Here is a 24,649-nt window from a genome sequence, read left to right on the forward strand (position 1 = left end):
ATAATCTCTGAGATAAGTGCGTCAGTCCCCAGTAATGTATCTCAAAAGGTTGAAAAATCTGGGTGAAGGAAAAATGAAAGAAGTGTTTAGACTCAAATGAAGGCAATGAGGAAAGCTGCGTCAATTCTGAAACGAAATAGAAAATGGAAGTTCATGAAAGATGGATTGAAGTGTGCACGAGTTGGCTGTACCACTAGTGCTACCTCTCTGCTCAAGCTGGCATATAAACACCGACTTGTGTGGGATCTTATGTATTCCATGTTGGGACCAGTAAGAACACAAGTCGACAAGCAGGCCATCAGAAGCAACAACCTAATTGATCAAGTTCTGGAATTTCGTCATTATAAAGCACGAAGGAAGGTAAAGATGAAGCTTGAAACATGTTCCTGTACACAACATTATGTATACATCCAGTGGGTGATGCTTCTCATGATGTATGGGATGTGTAATACATTATGTATACAGCAGGCAGGTGACGCATCTCGTGTTGTACAGTATGTATGGATTTTGTATGTATGGATTTCCTGTTCTTTTTTGTCTTTCTTTCGTTTTGTCTGATGTTTTGCAGTTCTTTTATGTGTCGCTCTTTGATGTATTGATGTTATCGATGTGGCTTTATCACGAGAGAGAGAGAGAGAGAGAGAGAGAGAGAGAGAGAGAGAGAGAGAGAGGGGGGGGGGGGTCACTCACCTGCCCCATCAGAGGATAAATGCACCAAATTTTGACAAAATTCATTGGATTAAAACTCGATCTACAAGTTGATCATGAATTAGTCCAGCTGGTGCAGCCTTGGGGTCCGGAGGTGGTGCAGCTGGTGCAGGTTCCTCCCGGTATAACACATTCAAATAGTGAAGACCTCGACCACTCTCAATGTGGCTACACATCAGACAACACATAACTGGTAACTGGGGTGGCATGGGCCAACACACACCATGACCACCTCAGATGAAAGGAAAAATATGGCGTGCAAGAAAACGAACGAAGAAATTAATAAGAGGACTTCCTTAATTGTTTGTAGACCTGAGTCTTAAAGGTGGGAGGGCTGAAGGCAGAGGAAAAGACCAGAGAAGGAACAGAATACCACAACGTCACAATACGTGGGAGGCAGGAAGGAAGAAGTTGCAAAGCCGTTAACTTCAGATAATGTCAATATAATACATTAACATGATAATGTATCTACTCAAATGTGGTCAATATAATACATTAACATGATAATGTATCTACTCAAATGTGTCAATACAATACATTAACATGATAATGAACCTACTCAAATATCAATACAATACATTAACATGATAATGAATCTACTCAAATACCAATGTTTTTCAATAAATTTTAACGAAAATTTTGAAAGACCCAAAATTGTTTTAGTAATTAGTAAATTTAGAAAAATTTCAGAGAACTTTGAAGAAAGATAATTTGTCAACAGAGACAACTGGACAGATGCAAATAACATATATTTTTTCTTGATATATTTAGTGATATGTTGGCTCTTGTTCAACACACAAGGTTAGGTCTCCTCCAGCCCATTATCTTGCAAAATAAGGGCGTTCACTTTCAGGTAACTGGTAATGAAGAATAAAAAAGCTCTTGATTATCAACTATAAACTTGTGAAGACATTAAAGAACGGTTGTGAGGTCGTGTGTGAGCTGGACACCATGGCTGGTAGAGAGCACCTCCTCCTACCATGAGACACGGTAAACACAAGTCTCCACGACAACACGACCATCATCCTCCCAGCACGACCATCATCCTCCCAACACGACCATCATCCTCCCAACACGACCATCATCCTCCCAGCACGACCATCATCCTCCCAACACGACCATCATCCTCCCAACACGACCATCATCCTCCCAACACGACCATCATCCTCCCAGCACGACCATCATCCTCCCAACACGACCATCATCCTCCCAACACGACCATCATCCTCCCAAGCACGACCATCACCCTCCCAACACGACCATCATCCTCCCAACACGACCATCACCCTCCCAACACGACCATCATCCTCCCAACACGACCATCATCCTCCCAACACGACCATCACCCTCCCAACACGACCATCATCCTCCCAACACGACCATCATCCTCCCAACACGACCATCACCCTCCCAACACGACCATCACCCTCCCAACACGACCATCATCCTCCAGCACGACCATCACCTCCCAACACGACCATCATCCTCCCAACACGACCATCATCCTCCCAACACGACCATCACCCTCCCAGCACGACCATCATCCTCCCAGCACGACCATCACCCTCCCAGCACGACCATCATCCTCCCAACACGACCATCATCCTCCCAGCACGACCATCATCCTCCCATCATCCTCCCAGCACGACCATCACCCTCCCAGCACGACCATCACCCTCCCAACACGACCATCACCCTCCCAGCACGACCATCATCCTCCCAGCACGACCATCACCCTCCCAGCACGACCATCATCCTCCCAACACGACCATCATCCTCCCAACACGACCATCATCCTCCCAGCACGACCATCACCCTCCCAGCACGACCATCACCCTCCCAACACGACCATCACCCCCCCAGCACGACCATCATCCTCCCAGCACGACCATCACCCTCCCAGCACGACCATCACCCTCCCAACACGACCATCACCCTCCCAGCACGACCATCATCCTCCCAGCACGACCATCACCCTCCCAGCACGACCATCATCCTCCCAACACGACCATCATCCTCCCAACACGACCATCATCCTCCCAGCACGACCATCACCCTCCCAGCACGACCATCACCCTCCCAACACGACCATCACCCCCCCAGCACGACCATCATCCTCCCAGCACGACCATCACCCTCCCAGCACGACCATCACCCTCCCAACACGACCATCACCCTCCCAGCACGACCATCACCCTCCCAACACGACCATCATCCTCCCAACACGACCATCATCCTCCCAACACGACCATCATCCTCCCAACACGACCATCATCCTCCCAACACGACCATCATCCTCCCAACACGACCATCATCCTCCCAACACGACCATCATCCTCCCAGCACGACCATCACCCTCCCAGCACGACCATCACCCTCCCAACACGACCATCACCCCCCCAGCACGACCATCATCCTCCCAGCACGACCATCACCCTCCCAGCACGACCATCACCCTCCCAACACGACCATCACCCTCCCAGCACGACCATCACCCTCCCAACACGACCATCATCCTCCCAACACGACCATCATCCTCCCAACACGACCATCATCCTCCCAGCACGACCATCAGCCTCCCAGCACGACCATCACCCTCCCAGCACGACCATCACCCTCCCAGCACGACCATCACCCTCCCAGCACGACCATCACCCTCCCAGCACGACCATCATCCTCCCAACACGACCATCATCCTCCCAACACGACCATCACCCTCCCAACACGACCATCACCCCCCCAGCACGACCATCATCCTCCCAACACGACCATCACCCCCCCAGCACGACCATCACCCTCCCAACACGACCATCATCCTCCCAACACGACCATCACCCCCCCAGCACGACCATCACCCTCCCAGCACGACCATCATCCTCCCAACACGACCATCATCCTCCCAACACGACCATCATCCTCCCAACACGACCATCATCCTCCCAACACGACCATCATCCTCCCAACACGACCATCATCCTCCCAACACGACCATCACCCTCCCAGCACGACCATCACCCTCCCAACACGACCATCATCCTCCCAGCACGACCATCATCCTCCCAGCACGACCATCATTCTCCCAACACGACCATCACCCCCCCAGCACGACCATCACCCTCCCAGCACGACCATCATCCTCCCAACACGACCATCATCCTCCCAACACGACCATCATCCTCCCAACACGACCATCATCCTCCCAGCACGACCATCATCCTCCCAGCACGACCATCATCCTCCCAACACGACCATCATCCTCCCAACACGACCATCATCCTCCCAGCACGACCATCATCCTCCCAGCACGACCATCATCCTCCCAACACGACCATCATCCTCCCAACACGACCATCACCCCCCCAGCACGACCATCATCCTCCCAGCACGACCATCATCCTCCCAACACGACCATCATCCTCCCAACACGACCATCATCCTCCCAACACGAGCATCATCCTCCCAGCACGACCATCACCCTCCCAGCACGACCATCATCCTCCCAGCACGACCATCATCCTCCCAGCACGACCATCACCCTCCCAACACGACCATCACCCTCCCAACACGACCATCATCCTCCCAGCACGACCATCATCCTCCCAACACGACCATCATCCTCCCAACACGACCATCATCCTCCCAACACGACCATCACCCTCCCAACACGACCATCATCCTCTCAACACGACCATCATCCTCCCAACACGACCATCATCCTCCCAACACGACCATCATCCTCCCAACACGACCATCATCCTCCCAGCACGACCATCATCCTCCCAACACGACCATCATCCTCCCAACACGACCATCACCCTCCCAACACGACCATCATCCTCCCAACACGACCATCATCCTCCCAACACGACCATCACCCTCCCAACACGACCATCATCCTCCCAACACGACCATCACCCTCCCAACACGACCATCATCCTCCCAACACGACCATCATCCTCCCAACACGACCATCATCCTCCCAACACGACCATCATCCTCCCAACACGACCATCACCCTCCCAACACGACCATCATCCTCCCAACACGACCATCATCCTCCCAACACGACCATCATCCTGCTGTAGCGATTATCCTCCCACCCCACCCCACCACACACACCCATACGACCATCATTATTCGGTACGACCCTCACCACCCACTACCATCCTCATAACATGGCACGACCCTCACCACCCACTACCATCCTCATAACATGGTACGACCCTCACCACCCAGTACGACCCTCGTGCCTGACTACCTCCAGCATTTGTCAAGAATATACCTCTGTGGATTCTTATTTTCCCCCAAGAGCAATTCCATCGTGATGGCTTGAAGTCTTTGATGCCACAGGCTTCCCGTCGACCTTACGGGAAAGACTGTAATGACCTTTCCTGGACACATGACCTTTCCATGGCCAGACCCTGCCACTCTCTCCTCCTAGGTCATCATGACCTGACACTGGAAAGCTGAGGTCCTCCAGAATCATATGCTTCAAGTGTAGCACCGCCCACCGTTTTCTGTTTGTCCATTCATTAATCAGTTTGTCGTTCGTGTGAGCCTTGCGTCAAGTGACGTGTCTGTCATCAGGTAACTCTGTCATGTGTGACAGTGTCAGCCTTGCATGATGTGTCCAGCATAAGCTGGTGTTACATAATCTGGTCATCACATCACACTATCAAGCAACTCTTCCTCCACGTACGATGATGATGACGTCTCAACTGTGGCTATTTTACACGACTTCATCACGTGACCCTCAGTGTCAGGGATCTTGAGTGCCATGCAAACTACGTGTCAAGGGTTGTAATGGGCCAATGTGTCATCTGGCTCCTTCCGTCATATGACGCTTCAAGAGTCTATTGTGTCATCTGATCGTCCTGTGAGGAGGCCTGTGTCACGTGACACTTGTGTCTAATGTTTTTTCATGTCACGTCTTGAGTTAAGGGTCATGCAGGCCATGCATCCCTTGTGTCAAGTGTGCTGTGTCACGCATGTCAAGAGTCCCAGGTGTCATGTGACCCTTGTATAAAGTGTCGTGTGTCATGTGTGTTCTGTGTCATAAGTCAAAGGTGTTATGTATCATGTGACGCTTGTGTCACACGACCGTTGTGTCACATGACCGTTGTGTCACATGACCACTGTGTCACATGACCACTGTGTCACATGACCGTTGTGTCACATGACCGTTGTGTCACATGACCGTTGTGTCATTATCACATGAGTTATCAAAGGTCATGCGCTTAATGACGCTTGTTTACTAACCTAACTGGACCGTTAGATCTCAAATGCTTTGATCATAACACATCATCTTATCTGGTCTAGGATGGTTATCTGTGGTCGTGGTAGCTGGGGGCAGGGGAGTGGCCGCCTGTGGTGGTCGTGATAATAAGGATCAAGGCAGGTCGTCCTGGTGAATGTCCCCCTAATGAAGGTCGTCCGGTCTCTCATGGGACGACCCATTCTGAGGCAAGTTAAAGGCCTTCACGTGGAGCGAATCTTCCCACTGTCTCATTTATCTCCCGTGGTGAGATTGCTGCTGCTGCTGCCTGACATGGCTGAATGTGAGACTTTCAGTTCGTGTTTCAGTTCCCTTTCGGCTTGGTGGTGTGGGAGGGTTTGGGTCAATACCCAAATATGAAGCCGTTCCAATGTTCTGATGTATGACTTTCTCCTTGTAGGAGTTTCAGTAATGTCTGTCAATACAAAATAAAGTACGAAGAAAAGGAACAAGGAATGAATTAGAACTCATGACCATTGAAGGTAGAAATGTTATAGGAATAACAAAAGACGAACAAAGGGACAGGATTTCCCAGCCTTCCTGCTGGAGGAAGGGTGGCAAGATAACGGTCAATCCTCGTGCAGTTGGTCTCCGCACAGCAACTAGAAGCAGCAGCAGCCAGACGCTCTCCTCGGGGCACACAAGCAGACAACTCACGAGAGCAGCTGTCGTAATGATACCTGCAGAACAGGGAGAGCAGCAGCCTCATGTTGGGCAGGGAGGTGTGGCTTGGGAGAGGTGGTGCCTGGAGGATCAACCAGACTGAAGACATCTGATTCCACTCCAGCTGAGAGAGTGGTGGAGGAGGAGCCACCATCGCTATGCAGGCAGTACACCCACACAGGCTCCGGTACACAGGCAACACCTGTTCGTCAGGAAAATGAATCTAACACCAATAAAACTGTGTGTGTGTGTGTGTGTGTGTGTGTGTGTGTGTGTGTGTGTGTGTGTGATAAGATCACAAGCTTTTCGAATCAATCTTCGTTTATCCTGGGATTTAACGTCTTCGCTTAACGAAGTTAAGCTATCATCTTCGCTCAACGAGGGCGGGTTATCCTCCCGTCACGAAGGACAGGTTATTATCTTCGTTCAACGAGGTGGTAAATAACTGGTGAAAAACATATTTCCTGGGTCATTAAACGTGAATATAGCCAAGGAAAGTAAACCCCTCGGGCGTGATGACCTGACCAAAGGTCGTAATGTGGTGCTCCAGGGTCGTACCGTCGTGCCCAAGGGTCGTACCGCCGTGCTCAAGAGTCATACGTCGTCTCTGATAACAGGTTCCCTCACCTCTGACACGGACGACGGTCATACCAGTAACGTGAAAGTGTCACAAACTGTGGGAAAAGTGTCTCGATAACTGTGGCGACAATGTCTTACAAACTGTGAGGCAAGATCCTCCTTACACACAGGCTTTACTAACACTAAACCCGCGTCATTACCTTGACCCCGGGTATGTCCAGTATACGCAATTACCGTCAAAGCTGAGTGTGTATGAACACATGTAGCTTCTCTGTTAAGTTACGCAAGGAACGTACTCAGTTTTCTTAAGGTTGGCTCCTGCTATATAGAAAACGCAAACCGGGTATAGGGAAAACAACAGTATACACCATTTTTCTGTGATATACCCGTTTCTCCTTGGGTATGTTTCCAATGTCTGTATAAATAGATCATAGAAAACTGAGTATGTTTGACTGCTGACATACAGCTTCTTTGACCTATCTTCTCTATCTGATACATAACTATCTTTACCTTTCTCATCTGACGCTTTCCCTCACCTTCATCATTTAATTGAAAGAAACGATCCTTCCGCCATTTTCCCCAAGCGGAACTTTCGCTAGTAAATCCTGGTTTTATGAGCCGTTAACTTACATGTCTCGCTCCATCCTAACACGTAAGGAGCAGCTCACATAGCCTTGAATCTCTCTCTCTCTCTCTCTCTCTCTCTCTCTCTCTCTCTCTCTCTCTCTCTCTCTCTCTCTCTCTCAATGACCACCATGGCAAGAACAAAACATACCCCAGTCAAGGTCATCTCGGACGAAAAGAAAAAATGAGACAATATTGGATACATCATCCTGACCTCCGCAGGTGTTCGCAGGCCTGACTGACTCTTGTGGTAGAGAGGTTGTAGGAAGAAAGAAGACCAGGAGCAGAGGAAGGATTCTACGTCTTGGATAACAGACGGAAGAAGGAGGTATTATAACGGTCAGTCCTAGTGTGGCTGGTCTTCATACAAAAGCCATGAGAAGCAGCAGCCTTACTGGCCAACCAGCTTCAAACGAGCGTTTCACGCCCTAAAGTTGGAAACATCATCAAAGATTCACAAGTTACAAAAACCTGTCTCTGCTACAGTGTAATATTCCCTCCAACTTTAAGCACAGAAATTCTTTCTTACAAAAGAATGTTTTTTGTACGACTGAATATACGACGCTCGGCCGTCAAAAAGCACATGTGTACTACACACAACACGTCAACTTTATTACTCAACCAAATAACGACATTTTTATTACGAAAAAAACAGTGATTTTAACGATGAATTGTAAACTTTTTCTTTCTTTCTTTTTTACAATATACAAACCCAAGCATGTCTTCTTTCCTTTATGATAAATTCCTCACCATCACGGCCAAGTGAGACGGGCGACGTAGGCATGTTGACCAGAATGAAGATAACGACGACATGGAAGACTCCAGTCATCACTGATGATGATTATATGGCTCATCATCACTGTAGTGATATGATCGATGATTACATGGTATATAATCACTGTAGTGACATGATCAATGATTATATGGTTTATAATCACTGTAGTGACATGATCAATAATTATATGGTTTATAATCATTATAGTGACATGATCAATGATTATATGGTTTATAATCATTATAGTGACATGATCAATGATTATATGGTTTATAATCACTGTAGTGACATGATCAATGATTACATGGTATATAATCACTGTAGTGACATGATCAATTGCGTTATGTTGACTGATCAAATCACAAAACTGTCCTGAGCTGCAAATGTGACCGAGAATATTTTTTTGTTAATATCGTTATTTTGTTGAGTTTTGTCTCATTCATGGGAAGAATAATTTCAGTTGTGGCTCTTCAAAATCAGCTTTGTCATCCAAGCCTGGAGCACAATCTGCCTAATTAAGTTTTTTTCACATTTCTTCACATAAGACTTAACGTAAGTGTGTTGTCTTCGAAGGTTTCAGAGAACATGGTGTTCTATCCTGCGATATTCGTTCAAAGAATTACATTTATCTTTAATGTAAATGATTTAATCATCACTTTAACTTCAGATACATCAATATTGCCAACTTACCTCTATCCTTTAAAATTAGAACTTTACTCTCATAACATTGCTTCTACATGAACCATTTATCCCTGAACTTCCCAAGGCAGCAACGTCTGGAAACACGAACCTGTGAGCTGTGAGGTGAGTGAGGAGGTATAATGCATTGATCCCCTCCAGGTGAGGGTCGTGGTTGCTCACGAACCACACCAAACACTGGGATTTCTACAATATGAACCTGATTTTTTTTCTTTCTATACGTCAGCTGAGACGGCCTGAGCAGTTAATCAAGGTCATCCCATTAACGCTATAAATAAATAAATAATATGTATATATATATATATATATATATATATATATATATATATATATATATATACCCTAGCCTGAGCCAGGCATCCATTTCATCGACCAACCCCTAAGGGTGGATGAACAGCTGGTTTGACTATGGACCAACTGCCGAAACCAAGATTCGAACCTATGCACTCGACCCTGGGCGGCCCGTGAATGCGTCATAGTCAGGAACGCTAACAGCTACACCACAGTAGTCCATTACTTATGATACGGCTTCTTATATTTCCTACTTCTGTGGAAATGACACAATACAGATTGAAACTGTGATTCTGATACGAAATCAAACAAGGGAATGAGACATCATACATTTCTTTGTTTCTGAGCACACGGTGACCTGATGATCTGATGCCACAACGACCAACATAAACAGTCACTGCCGAATTCGTCTGTTTGCTGACCCATCACCGAAGCTTAACAGTAAGTGGAGGGAAGTCGGGGGCCATGCAACGTAAAAGTCATATCCAATATTATTATGAACAATAACACAATAATCACCACAAATTATCCATCAGTCAAGAAGTAAAGAGACAGGAGAATGTTGCTATATTCCTCGTCTTGGATGAGCGAGCGTTGGCCATGTGGTAAGACACGTCTGGGAAGCTTTTCTTAAACTCCAGGAGGAACTTGAAGGCCGCCTCAAAATCCTCAAGAATTTGAAAAATCCGACGATGACAGTTGGAGAAAGGATTGGTTTGGAGGAAAGGTTTCAAGACATGTCTGAAGATGAAAGAGAAGAAGATTGAAGCCTTTAAGGCAAAAGTTGCGATGTTTCATGTTTCAAAACGCAATCCCGATCCTGACGGAGTAATCCATGAAGACAATGGCCCACGATGGAGCCCCGGTAGGAATATCCTTCACCCAGTCTGGCTTAAAGGAAAAATCAGATTCCTCACATGTCTACAGCACAAACATTTTAGCGGATATTACCAGACTGAGGAACACAAGTAGAAAGTTTGGTGAAGAGACACAGTTACGTGTAAGGCTAACGATGGGTTCAGTGATGCTAATTTTAAGATGCAGTTTAGATGCAAGAAGGTACGTGAAGGGCTGCTCTGTGTTGAGTCCATGTTGTGAAGCACTGAAGGTGAGGGGAAGTGTTCAGGGTAGAGGCAGGCGCTCCTCCTGCTCCAATAACTGGACTCATCAAAATGATCGATGACCCAATACGATGGCCTCAACAGCTGCCTGACCCACGATGAGGTCGACTGAAGTTGGTCAGGAAGGATGTACAGACGTACATTCTTACCATAAGGTGGTGGATGGTTGGCAGTGACTAAATAATGAGATCGTACATGCCCGCACAATGCATGTGTTGCAAAAAATATATGACGGTTGAGAAGGTTCACCTAACGGGGCCCCACGACTGAACCCCCTCCCCCTACTACAGGGATAGATAATTACGTATGTAAATACACCAACTTCAAGAAGCATTTGACCTGACCCTTGACTGTCAAGTGAAGAAGCCAGGGGTCATACCGCCATGCTGAGCGGTCGCACTACTGTCGTGTGGTTAAGACCCGTAGCGGTCGTGTCCCAGGAGCAAACATATAAACGAGAGTAATCACTTTGATTCACGTTTGTTTTTTCCCAGCGTTATTGTTTTACCTCAATGTATTATTATTATCATTATTATTATTATTATTATTATCATTATTATCATTATCATTATTATCATTATTATTATTATTATTGTTATTATTACTATTATACTATAATTATCATTATCTTAATCAATCTATGGATTATCCTGCAAAATCTTGCAATAAAATATTCCTCACTACAGTTTCGCATTCCATTACCCACACTGACTGGATTAATGGCCAAAGCTTCATCAGAAATAAGAGGATTTAAACCCACCATTTCCGACAGCGATTTATGTTCCTCAGAAAAATCTTAATAGTTGACATTTTTTACTGTAAACATTATGAACAGATTGAGAACAAACTCTCATGGTTCACAAGAGCCAGACACTTTATCTAACCCAAACGAAGTTGATATTGTGACTGTCATTCATGGGTGTTCAGATCAACGATCATATGTGCACGCAACATTTGCCAGGGAAAACTTGGGAGGGAAATGTCTTGCCAGGTCTCGACACCTACCTACACACCACCCAGGACAGTTGTTGTGCAGGACAACGTGCTGCAGACCCCAACAACCTGACTGAACAAGAGCTGGGACATGACAGCTTCGTCTCACACCCAGCTGGAGGGGCAGAGGACCATCGCAAGGTACACGTAAGGTTAGGTAAGGTCTCACACCCAGCTGCAGGGGATGAAGACCATCGTTACCATCATCAAGTATACAGATGATGGAAGGTACAGATCACCACATTATAATATCACTACGGTAGATCATTCTGTGATCAACAAATGATTAATCCGTAATATTTTTAGTTATCATAAGTGTGATGGGCACGGTATACCTGGTTTATACATTATCAACGATATGTCAACGTAGCTCATTACTCCTCATCTTCACCGGACACAAATGATGAAGGAAAAGCAGTGATGCAGCCTGAGTGTGGTATGGCCGGGGTGGAGTTATGTGCTGGTCAACAGATCTGTGCAACTCATGTGCCAGCAGATGCTCACTTCACGGCTTTATCTTTTAATTAAAATACTGCCGGACCAGCGGCCTGGGGGTGGGGGACGCTCGACATCCCATCTGACTATGACTTTAAAACATTTTTGAAAAAACATTTGTACTTTTAGGTTGACCTTACCGCTGGTACATGTTTGCACCTGTACGGTGTGTGTCATGTTTGCTCATGGTTGAAGATATTACGAGACTTTCAATATTTTCAGATAATATTCAAACGTAAAATCTTATACAAATAGAAATTTTATACAAATCAAATTCAGAACACGAGTTCCTATACATAGAGAGAGGGAGGGTTACTGTATGATGATCTAGACGTAACTGTCCTCATTACCTGACTCATGACACTTGCCTGGCTTCATCTATCTTCTTTACTTACCAAATGATAATTACCTACACTTAACTATCACCTAAAGCAGCGTAATGATATTTACTTCGCTTTAATGATCCCTCATACCTACCCAATGATTCCACAGCCTTAACAAGCACACTAATCATTAAAATCCCAACCTTAGAAGGGTTAAATGGTGAACCATTTCAACATGATCAATAGTGACATTTGTCCACTAGATCAAATTATTTACACACACACACACACACACACACACACACACACACACCACACGCACACACACACACACACACACACACACAAACCAGGGATCTATGTTGTCACGGAACATATGTAGGTAGACCGCTAACCTGGTCAATTCACAGCAAACATTCACTGACTTCACTGTGACACCGTGAATGAACGTTTGACTTTGCCTATGAATCTTTACAAGGAGTTCTGACTTACCTATGACTTTGCATGAGGAGTTCTGACTTACCTATAACTATGTATGAGGAGTTCTGACTTACCTATAACTATGTATGAGGAGTTCTGACTTAGCCATGACTATCTGCGAGAGTTCTGCTCTGACCTAGTCAAACCCTCCTTCTTACATCAAAGACGTTTACTTCCAGGAATCAAAATGGCTGGAGTAAAGTACTTTAAGACTTCAACTTCATATGTTTGCTCAGTTCCAAGATAAACAGGAAGTCCTAGTACCTTACCCCCCCCCCCCCCCTTTGCTCACGTATAACCTGTATACCAACAAACACGGAGCAATATAACATAGTTTACGTTTTCTTTTTCCGTAACCTTGACCACCTCAGTCTAGCGTCAGTAATGGTCTGCCACGGCTCACATAGGACCACTACATCATATTTGGCACCCACTTTCCCATGCAAATGAATTCTTGCTGTATTACCGTTGACTTGACCAACCTCAGGTCTTGACCTCTGACCTTGAGGTTGTATCATCGACCATGTCTGTTATTCTCTTAACTGCAACTCAAGTTATACACCAGAAACAAATCTTATAAATCATTTTGTATAAATTATTTATATCGGCACTCTGAGTCCTCCCTCCCACACATGGTGCTCACCTCGTCTGACAGACTGACAGCGACCCACCCCGTCCGTCGGTGTGACAGGGATTGTGGTTGGTTACTAGTGATGAGTGAGGCTAATCAAGCCACTCACACCCTCACGTCTATTATTAATGATGCTCCTCACATCGCCAGAAAATGACTTTCTCATCCCTCCCCTGGGGACCAGACTGCCGACCTTGCCTCCGATTTAATAGGTCATAAATCGGTATGTGTCAAGGATAACAAGGCAGGAAGGGGTGAGAGAGGGAGCTGTTACAACCCGGACTGGTTGTAAGTCAGTGGAAGGTTATGAACTCGACCTGTACCCGCTGTAGTTACAAGGAAGGGAATCGTATGCGAAGGTTGTGAACCCACAAAAATTGTACTTAAGGTAGTTATAAATTTGGGGAGTTGTACCAAGGAAAGTTGTGAGAGACTTGTACTATGTGGAACTATAAGGGAGTTGTTCATCAGGAGGTTGTCAGCAAGACAACTATACCACAACAACCTTCATGGCAAGGTTGTAACCAGGACAAGTGTACATAATTAGTTTAATTAACCTAACTATAGATACATAACACTGAATTATAATAATGTGGTGAGGATCCTTCAATACTTGTGAGGTAATCATGATGTACTTGTTAATGACGTTAATCCTAATTGGACAACCCATGGAAAGATGTTATACAGCAAGTAACGTGAGTGATGGTAAGTACATGAGGGATGCAAGATTGTAGCAGGTTGCACCGGTGCTGCTTCAAGATGAAGTGGTCAGGCAGCAATCAGACACCAGACGATAATCAGGATCTAAATCTCATCTTTCCAAATCTGTCGAGACGTTGAGAACTGAACCCTGATTTAGTGGCTCATGTCTCACTGCTAACTTATGAAACAATGTTGATTCAAGGTTCACTTACTGCAAGAGCTGAAGCCGCTGAAGACTCACCTGTGGACACAAAAGAGAACATGTATTACATTAAAGTTTGTAATAAAAAGAAGCTCACATATCATAGCATTGTTGGTAGGAATTTCAGGTAGGTCGGTGTTGGTGAAGCCGTGTTGGGTAGCGTTCGATATCTTTTGTTCAACAATTATAATATTTGAACTGACGCTAAACCAACAAAGCTGTTTACCTGAGTAGTTACAATGTTAGCTCAGACTTCGGTGTTGCAACCGACGCGTCTGTGGCGTCTAGTTAACTGAGCATTAATATGCAAATAAACAATGTAAATTACAACTTTTCCCTATAAATTTGTTGCAACTGTTGTCATACTCGTAACTGCAGCTAATGTGACCTTGAACGTTAGTAAGATGTTGATGATGAATGAAGACTAGTGAGGGGAGCCAGGTGTGGCCAGGTGTCATACCTACACTCACTGTGAGAACCTTCTCTCCACACCAACACCTGACCACACACAGGCAGGAGGAGAGTACTAGGCCATACAGACAAGCAGGAGGGAAGGGTCTGAGCCACACTGACGGGAAGGTGGAAGGGTCTGTGTTCACACTAGGCACGTGACGAGGTACACTAAACATAATGACACAGGTAATGGTACGCCACAAGGAGAAAGAAACGTACCTTGAGGCACGCCATTATCTTACGTTACTCTCACCTTGACACCTTCATAAATGTCTATCATGGTGAGAGTGGCACTGGAAAGTGCTAGAATTCAGATTTAAGTTCTTACGAGTTAATATAGAGACATAAGGCCTTACATGGTACAGAAAAGACAAGATAAATGCAGGACAGGAAGTGGCCAAATTATGGCCACAACAGAAATACCAGATTCCTTCGCTTGTTTTTGTTCATCACAAACTATAGTGTTTTACCTGACTTAAGGTCACAGGTGAACGACGTCATAACCAATGCTCGTGTCGCTGTGCTTAAAGAGTGAAATACCCCATTACTTATGATGATAACTACAACCTTCTTGACGCTTTATCTTAAATATATATATATATATATATATATATATATATATATATATATATATATATATATATATATATATATATATATATACTAAAACCCAGTTCCATCTACATCATGGAGGACAATGTGACCCACTACCTCACCACTGGATGTACCATATCAACCATAAAGATGAGACACACAAACGAACGAACACATATCGTTCCAATGACTCGATAGACAAACATTGTCTGTTAAACAGACACAAACAGACATGTGCGCAGCATACCTGCAGGGTCTGTGTCCCAGACACTTCCGTCCACAAGGTAAAAATCATTATGGAAAACTGATGTTGAAGCGACAGTATTGTCAACCCACCAGAAGTTTTTCCTCTCTCTCTCTCTCTCTCTCTCTCTCTCTCTCTCTCTCTCTCTCTGCATTTTCATAAATTCATGCCCTTAGCATTCTGGGGGACCCACACCCCCGAAGAAAGGGGTTGATGTCGAAGCGGAATAAAATTGCAGTCAGACTACGAGAACTTGAGTGGCACTTTGAGTCTCTGAGTGACACTTGAGTTTTTCCCTCAGTTCATTAAGACCGAAGGCCTGGTCCTCAAGTGTGAGCTCTCATTCAAAGAGGCCACCACCATCCCTCAACCCCTTCTCTCTCTTATTGTCACACACACACACACACACACACACACACACACACACACACACTGTGTGATCAATAAGAAGATAGTTGCTCAGACACTAGGGCTCGCCTGATGCCACCACTGCTACTCACATAATCTGTCTCAGGCTTTTGTTCTGCTTGTCTGCTAACTCGGGACAGAAGCGAGGGTGGGTGGCGTGAGGGAGGCCAGGCACCAGTCATCGCTGGTCTGGACCAACACGTCTGCTGAGACGGACAGCAGACACAGCAGTTAGAAGTATCGTCTGCTGATGACCTAACCTAACCTTATCACCCGCTCTGTGTGTGTGTGTGTGTGTGTGTGTGTGTGTGTGTTCCCGAGGTTATCCCAGGATACCTTTTCCAGGATTTTCAACAGATCCGTGGGTGCGCTACTTACAGTAGCAGGGAAACGGTGGACTCGTTTGCAGTGAGACGTTCTTCGATAAACATCGTACAATACAATACAATACAAGAACTATAACTGTTAACAAGATATAAGGTATATAGGTATCAAATGATAACATCTAAAGAAACCATGGCAGTAATTATATAAGAGGAGGCAAACAATAGCAACTTGATGGTTATAAATGTACGTATACTGAAGATATAACACGATATAACAGACCTTAAGTAGAATCACAAATATATTCATGAAACTCCATGTGTGGTGGTAGGCGCCACATGGTCAGGAGCACCGTAATTAATGCAGGGTGGAGCGTCCCCCCCAAGTGGTGCAACCACTAATTAATGTAAACAGCCCGTTAAATGGAGGGGGGGGGGGGTCAGGTCAGGACTGGAGGGGGGAGGAGCTGGGCTGACCCTCCCCCCTCCATCTTCATCGAGGGAGGACCTCTCTCTCTCTCTCTCTCTCTCTCTCTCTCTCTCTCTCTCTCTCAACTTCTTGACTGAGAGAGAGAGAGAGAGAGAGAGAGAGAGAGAGAGAGAGAGAGAGAGAGAGAGAGAGAGAGAGAGAGAGAGACCCTATCTATAAGCAGTATCGGCGAGATGTGTGGAATATTCTTGACTAACAGTTATATCAATGGTGAGTGACGACACAGAATACTCAGAACAAGCCATCTAATAAATCCCTCACACACACACACACACACACACACACACACACACACACACACACACACACACACAACTTTGCCACAAACGCCTCCGTGTGACGCCCGGGAAAGTGTTGCCAACTTAACCAAGCGTCTGGTGTGAGGCGAGGCAGGTGCACCTCTGCTGCTCTGATGACACGCTGCAAGTTACACTTGTGAAGACAATGAGCATTACTTTGACACAGTCGGGGCCTCACACTGGGGCCAGAGCCTCACACTGGGGCCAGAGCCTCACACTGGGGTCAGATCCTTCACACTGTGGTCATCTCTGAGAACTTCAACACAGATAACAAGGCTCAACATACAAGAAACAATGACTTCTTAAACTGTAGTTGAAATAATTTGTTCATAAAGTGCAGTGAAGAATGTAAACAATAACAACACAACTAGACTCACTTGATGATTCACAATGTCATATAAAACGTCGATAAAACAATCAGTTCAAGTCAGTACGGTGGAGTCTACTGAACGTAAATATATGAGAACAAGTTCATGAAATACGACACAATCTATATCATGGGAATATAACATCGTTTTGTAAAATGTGTTTCTTAACTTCAGTAAGATGAATCCATCTTTAAGTCGTAGATACACCAGAATCAAAAAAAAAAAAAAAGAAATAAAGTTCATGAATTATAATTTATGAACTGTATATAAAACAAGATCTATTTACAACACAATTTATGAATCATATATAAAACAAAACTTATCAATATAGTGCACCGGAACTTTATAAATAACAGAGTAGCGAGCTATTATAAATACATCATTGAACAACCGACAGTTGAACAAACCCATGTATGAAGCCAGACAGATGTTGACCAGGATGGACGTAACACCATCACGACAACTGCACAATAGTTACGTCATCATGAGCGTGGGGTTGAGAGATGGTGAAGACGTTGTTGTGTTTGTGATCTGAGCCAACTTACATCACTGATGAACGTTACCTCCCACACCTGGTGTGCTGACTGCTCACACAGCCTCGCGTCCAAGCGTCAAGTCTCGTAAGTTAGATGTGAATGAAGAGTATCATCTCTTTTCATACAACCAAGTTTGTCAAACTGCAATATCTCCCAAGATCCTGGGTATAGAGGCACCCTTCCTTCCTTCCTTCCTTCCTTCCTTCCATCCTTTCTCTTTTCATTCTTTCTTTCACTTATCCGACAGCAAAACGAACTTCTGGAATGGCTTATTTACGGTCAACATGAACGATACCATAACAACGTAGCAGACGTGTCTGGTGCGGCCTGCTACATGGTGAGGCAACTCCTCCTGGTCACCACTCACAACCTGGACACCACAAAGGAACCAAGAACTGCAGGAGGACAACTGCACCTCACATGATGCTCAGGAACAGCAGGAGGACAACTGCACCTCACATGATGCTCAGGAACAGCAGGAGGACAACTGCACCTCACATGATGCTCAGGAACTGCAGGAGGACAACTGCACCTCACATGATGCTTAGGAACTGCAGGAGGACAACTGCACCTCACATGATGCTTAGGAACTGCAGGAGGACAACTGCACCTCACATGATGCTCAGGAACTTTAGTCACCAAGCGAAGAGTCACACAGAATTCGCGAAATTTTCAGAAACATGAGAATTTAACGAGAAACTCGCGAAATTAATTAAAATTCCCAGAGGACTTCAAAGAAATGGTATGGAAAGGTTCGCAGTCCAGGAAATTAGAATGATCTGATTCTGTACAAGGCTGTTAGGACGCTGGTAGATAAAAGAAGATTTAATGGCTCGGTATAAGTGGTTAAGGAAACTACAGTATTGATGAAGCAGATTAGATATAAGAAAAGGTTTCAGAAATAATCTTGAATTCCAGGAAATAATAAGTTTTACCTCAAGAGCGAGTCGAATAACTCAGTCATTATTCTCTGAAGATACTCAAAAATGACTTCTAATCTCTTACATTACTCACTGACACATTAGATATCATTCAATCTAAATATACTTATAATTATATAAGACCATTCATCAATTCCAAACATCAGAAATAACAAAGACTACAAGAAACACTCAGGAAATAGTGACTTGATTCAGAACATATATTGTGTAACATGAACGTCAAGTGTTAGAGATAAAGACGCAGCTTCCATAAGAAACATGATGACCAGGAGGTTAGGTACAGGCCCGCCAACATCACGGGTGTCTGACAAACCAAGACTTAATGATGCTGCAGCGCACAACCACACGTTCCTACATACTGTATTACCTCGCGTGTCCACACCTCACGACGACCGAGGCTTGAAACAGACGAGAAGCGGAGGTATGTGGGTAGTGCACTATCTCTTTATTATTGTGAAGGAAGGTATACAACCCTGAGAAATCTGAAACACGTCCACTACAACAATAAGAAAGAAACGATACATAAAACATCAAGTTTAAAAGTAAGAGAGAAACAAATATACTTCAAAGATTCACCGTATTAAAGATATCTTAAAAATATCGTTTATAGCAGAGAAAGCTTAAAGAGGATCCGCTCTTTTAAAGAAAGCTTGAGGAAGGTCCACTTTACCACAGAAAGCTTCAGGTCGAGAACATAACAATAAAGCAAATTCAAGAAGAGGAACAAAATATTACATGAAGTTCAAAGTGTCATAAAAATCAGTAAATTTGAACAAGGAACTGCATCACCATCGAAACTTTAAATAAATTATTACTTTCATGAAAAAGTTACAAGAAGATGAATAGCTTCAAGCAATGATCTTATGGGAAACTATAGGAATAAAGAAAATATAAAGTACAAACACAGGACGTTAAATACAAGCTACAGCAGAATGTTGAGTATTAAGAAGATGAAAAAAGCGAGAGAAGAAGGATTCTTGATAATGATCAATCACACCTTGGCAGAAAAACTAACGAAGAAGCCATGTAATATTTGAGGTCAATCAACACAGGATGGTAAAAAAAAAAGGCCGAATTAAGCCCCCTCCGTCGTGGTGGTATGAAGGTTTAGTGAACACTAGTGACAACATGGTCAGACAAGATCAAGGTCGCACAACATAGCTCTGTCTTATCTGACAACAGTTCGTAAATATGTTGGTTATCTGAAGGGCGGCAGATTTTGACGACGAAAGAAAATATCTCTTCAACACCCGGAAAAAAAAATGGATAGAAAATGTCGTATGTGGAAGTAAATACCACTTTTATTTCAACCAAATTTTATTCCAGGCTGCTTCGTTCACACACACCCTCCAGGCCGCTTCGTTCACATAAATGATATTCCAGACTTCCTCTTTCAACCAAATCGTTCCAGGCCTCTTCTCTCACCCAGATATCATCAAAATACTATTCTTTCAACCAAAGTTCTCAATCATAAAACTAAAGTCCTCCTCCAATCAACTAAACTTCCCTACAAAATGTGATGTTTGACACTCCTTCACCAATACTCTCCCTGACAGAAAAATATTCTTTAACTTTTCTTTGCGAGTATTTTTCGAGTATGTTCTGGAAGCCTGGAGCCATGTAGGAGGTATGGGGTTGGTGTGGGTGACACTCCATGAACGGGGAACCATCTGACGTGAGGTAGGGAAGATAAAAATATATACGGAGAACACTGGTAAAATATATACAGAGAACGCTGATAAAATACATTTTGTATGATTATAATACATGACTGTTTCCCTCGGCGATATATCTGTAGCTGCTGCGGGATACCCAGCTCACGTATCATCATGTCAATGTTCACATCCCAACCATTTTGCAAAAGTCAATACCATCCCTTGCTCAACCCAGGCACCACAGTTACCGTCGTGTCAAATATTTCATTAAAAAACTTAAGAATAACAGGTTTTGAAGCAGCTCTACACAGAGGAATAAGTTATGAGACAGCTCTACACAGAGGAATAAGTTATGAGACAGCTCTACACAGAGGAATAAGTTATGAGACAGCTATACATAGAAAAACTCACACTGAAAGTCGACCCACCAGTATCATATCTAAGACACGATAAAACATTTCTGTTCATCTCTACATAATGGACAAAACACGTCAGTGACAACAGTAACACTAAATAGTATCTGTTTCTTGCCTGTTAGTCAACAGATGTTGACCCCCACACCACAACACTGGGAGGCAGACCTGCTCCAATATTTTCAAGTCGTCGTACATGACGCAAGTCTCAACAAAACATTTCACAACACCATCTAAACTGTCACACAAACACTGAGGATTAATGTATTACGTTATGAGAGGATTATAAGGTTAATCTTAGTAATCTCATCAATCAAAACACAGTTACGTTTTACTGGTATAAACGCAATACATTTGATTAAGTTGAACTTTACCAGTAATATATATATATATATATATATATATATATATATATATATATATATATATATATATATATATATATATATATATAGTATAAGTAAGCTCCATAAACTAGTTCTAATTACCCTAATCACCCGTTTAAATAACCAAGTTGATTACTTTCCTTTGTAAAACTGTGAACTATATTTATTCAATTCGCTTTAGCTCTGTAATTTACAGATGTTTTCTTTCATTCATTTATATAAACTGCAGTACATAGTAATATGGTACTTATTCATATTCTTTATTCATTAATGAAAATGGAATATACAGTTCAGTCGCAATTATACAAACTGTCTTTGTCAATAATAATTTGTCATTCAAAATATTGTTATACTGACAAAAGCTATACCATATTAGCTAAATCGACTTTAGCTATTCTATAATGTGTATTGCTATACCATACTCACTATGGCTGTACTATAGCTACTGAATCTATAGTATAATGGCTACTGAATCTATAGTATAATGGCTATACATGTACTATGATGACTATAGCCATACTATCCTCACTGTAGCCATACTATCCTCACTGTAGCCATACTATTCTCACTGTAGCTATACTATCCTTACCGTAGCTATACTATACTCACTGTAGCTATACTATCCTTACCGTAGCTATACTATACTCACTGTAGCTATACTATACTCACTGTGGCTATACCATATTGACTTTAGACTCGTCACTTGGAATAATACAATAACCTATAGATCCTACATTATACAGAGTGTATAATGCATCACGTTACTGGAGATGATACGGTCAACAGCTCACTGTAATTACAGGAAGATGTACGTAGGTGTTTGGGGATGTCATTTGATTACCTGAACTTATCATTAATCCCACATTAACTGCTAGGCAGCGCTCACCTGTGGGGACGTCCACACTCGCGTCTGTGTCTTACTCAACACCCTAACTTACACATTTGTCATAATAACACACACACACACACACACACACACACACACACACACACACACACACACACACACCGTAATGAAAGAGTGACGGAAGGTGTAATGTACGGCTGGTCCACTGAGGAGGGACTAAAGTTTCTTTGCCATCTTTAACTTGGTATAATAACCAGAGGGTCAGAGGCCATGGTGTCTCTATTTTGAAGTTGTGGAGTGTTCTGGGTCGTCGACAGAACCACCAGCCCGCCTGCGATACAAAGGCGCCTCAGGAGAGACGCAGTGTCCCACCCACACCTGTCATAAGAAGCTGATGTTACAGAAACCAATGTTTAGAAACCTGATGTCAAAGAAACCGTTCACTCAGTGTAGAATACTTGACGTCATAGAAACCACTCGTCATAGATTCTATTATGAATACCAAACTCTCCACAGAAATCTGGTGTCTGGCAAACAACAGAACAGACCAGCATCACTTTCTGTTAACGGAAGGACAACAGAAGAAACTGAGGTACCCTTACATCTCTTACTGTTAAGACGGTGAGACCATGTCTGTTAAATCTCTTGCACAACACAGTGCTATACTTGATCACAACCATGTGACCCTTAAGTATGATCGTCTGACCTTTGACCTGAACCAAGGGTCAGGCTAAGGCCCAAGCAATCCTTCCCATAGGTCCTGCTCAAGGGCTGCGCCGTTGTGCTCAAGGTCAGGATGGCCCAGACCTTTCCTGGGGTCAGTGGAACACCAGCGGAACTCAAGCTCTTCCTGGTGGTCAGAGGGGCCCACTCCAGCCGCTGAAGAACCGGCAATATAACAGGAAATTGAAGCGAGTCCCTTTCCTTACCATATCACTGGCCACTGCACTCGCCTCACCACACTACGAGCACCTGACCCGTGGAAGCTCATACCACCACACCTAAGGATCGGTCTATCATACTCAAGGGTCGTATCGTCGTACGTTTCAGGGTCGTACCGTCGTACGTTAAGGTCGTACCGTCGTACGTTAAGGGTCGTATCGTCGTGCAGAAGGGTCGCAGTGTCGTATGCAAGGGTTGTACGGCAGTGTTTCATGGGTCGCACTGCTGCGTACAAGCGTCATATCGTCGTGCTCAACAAAATACTCCAGTGGCACACTGGGTCCTTCCCCTCACCAACACCTGACTGATCAACCTGACAGCTGTACACACAACATAACACAAGGTTGATCTCATCCTGTAATGAGAGCAAAGTTCTGAACTGTTATTCAACTACAGAGGTTGACGCCATCCATTTTGAAGCGTCCTTTGTTGACGAAAACAACACAAAAACTCAGATTCAACACAAAATAGAGATTTGTTTTCACTTGACTTACACCGATACATTGTTTAAATTAATCGTGCTTGCCCGTCTGTCTGTGTGTCTGTCTATTCGTATAGTCGCTAGATAACTCGACAACATTAAAAAAAGATCACCAAATCTATATCATTCCCCCCTAGTGTACGTTGTATTAGGGAATGATCATGAGTTCATGAGGTCAAAGGTCAAGGTTGACCACAAAAGTGTACTCACAAAAAGCGATTCATAGTATGTTATACGCCTGTATCGATACGTTGCTCTTTTTTCTTTTATCAAACCCAGACGAACATTGAGATCAAAATAAAAACATACGAAAAAAAAATTTACTTTCCGTTTCCACATAATTCTGAAAGGCCTGAACATCACAATGATGCCAGAGGTATATTCTTTCAGACCTGATACAAACAGCGAGGCTTACATACGTACGTACACACATGAGTCGCGCCACATCACAAGCATTACGTGGGAAGGCTTATGTTTGGTGGAGTGGCTCTGTGTGTTGGTCGTGTGGGCGGGAATGGTTCAGATGTGAGGCAAGATTCACTATGGTGCTGCGGTCTGGTGAGCATGTGAGCTGTCTCCTGCAACTAAACGTTGCTCTTAGTTTGAATTTTGATTATAAAATGGATGACCACATCGAAGATGGCCTTCGATGGCTACAAAGAGGATTGCTACACTCCGGTCCAGCGTGTAAACCTCGCCATACACCAT

This window comes from Panulirus ornatus, chromosome 15 (assembly GCF_036320965.1).
Source record: "Panulirus ornatus isolate Po-2019 chromosome 15, ASM3632096v1, whole genome shotgun sequence".
Taxonomy (NCBI): Eukaryota; Metazoa; Arthropoda; class Malacostraca; order Decapoda; family Palinuridae; genus Panulirus; species Panulirus ornatus.